Consider the following 1,818-nt stretch of genomic DNA (forward strand, 5'->3'; position numbering starts at 1 on the left):
AAGCGAAGAAGAGCACAGACAACACCTACGACTAGTTCTGGAGATTTTAAGAACTGAGAAGCTTTACGCCAAGTTCTCAAAGTGTGAATTTTGGCTCCGTGAAGTAGGATTCCTTGTCCACGTAGTAAGCAAGAAAGGAATACACGTGGATCCCTCAAAGATCAAAGCAATCGAAGATTGGTCAACACCTACAATGCCAACAGAAATCCGACAGTTTTTGGGACTCGCAGGCTACTATCGTAGATTCATACAAAACTTCTCCAAGATTGCTAAGCCTCTCACCACCTTGACTCAGAAAGGTGTGGTGTTCGAATGGGAAGATAAACAAGAAGCCGCCTTCCAAACACTAAAGCAAGCCCTATGCAGCGCACAAGTCTTGTCTCTTCCAGAAGGAACCGATGATTTTGTGGTGTATTACGATGCTTCGAATCAAGGCCTCGACTATGTGCTCATGCAAAGGGGAAAAGTCATCACTTATGCATCAAGGCAACTGAAGACACATGAAGTTAATTATACAACCCACGACCTTGAACTGGGAGCGGTGGTGTTCGCCCTGAAGATCTGGAGGCACTACCTCTACGGTACCAAGTGCACCATCTTCACTGATCACAAAAGTCTTCAGCACATTCTCAATCAGAAAGAACTTAACATGCGCCAAAGAAGATGGGTGGAATTACTGAATGACTACGAATGTGAAATTCGCTACCACCCGGGCAAGGCCAATGTAGTAGCCGATGCCTTAAGCAAGAAAGAATACTCGGGTCGCCGAGTAAAATCCCTAGCCATGACTATCCACTCGCAACTGGCCACTCAGATCAAGGATGCCCAATTAGAAGCCTTGAAACTAGAAAACGTGGCAAGCGAAGCACTAAGAGGGATGGAAAAGAACTTGGAAGTCAAAGGGGATGGAACTCGTTATCTCATGAATCGAATCTGGACACTGAAGTTCGGTGGGTACCGAGACGTTGTAATGAACGAGGCCCACAAGACTCGATACTCCATTCACCCTGGGTCAGATAAGATGTATCTAGACCTCAAAAGGTTATACTGGTGGCCAAACATGAAGGCTGAAATTGCTACTTATGTGAGCAAGTGCCTCACTTGCGCCAAGGTCAAGGTGGAATATCAGAAGCCATCAGGACTACTTCAACAATCGGATATACCCGAGTGGAAGTGGGAGCGAATAACCATGGACTTCATAACCAAATTGCCTAAAACATCAGGTGGGATGGATACCATATGGGTTGTCGTGGACAGATTGACCAAGTCCGCGCACTTTCTGCCAATAAAGGAAACGGACAAGATGGAGAAGTTAACCAGGACGTACATTAAAGAGATCGTGCGACTGCATGGTGTACCAACATCCATTATCTCTGACCGAGATAGTAGATTCACCTCGCGATTCTGGCAGTCCCTACAGAAGTCTCTGGGAACTAGGCTGGACATGAGTACGACCTACCATCCACAAACTGACGGGCAAAGCGAGAGAACCATCCAAACATTGGAAGACATACTGAGAGCCTGTGTGATAGATTTTGGTAAGGCATGGGATACCCATCTGCCGCTTATCGAATTCTCTTATAATAACAACTATCACACTAGCATTGGAGTCGCTCCATTCGAAGCTCTCTACGGTCGCAAGTGTAGATCACCTTTGTGTTGGGCCGAAGTCGGGGATACTCAGCTACCCGGAGGGCAAATCCCTGATAGCACCCTTACTGGGCCTGAAATCATAAGGGAAACCACAGAAAAGATCATTCAAATTCGGGAAAGACAGAAGGCGTCTCGTGATCGACAAAAAAGTTACGCGGATAAGCG

The sequence above is a fragment of the Lactuca saligna genome, chromosome 7, assembly GCF_052625555.1.
Source record: "Lactuca saligna cultivar CGN05327 chromosome 7, ASM5262555v1, whole genome shotgun sequence".
Taxonomy (NCBI): Eukaryota; Viridiplantae; Streptophyta; class Magnoliopsida; order Asterales; family Asteraceae; genus Lactuca; species Lactuca saligna.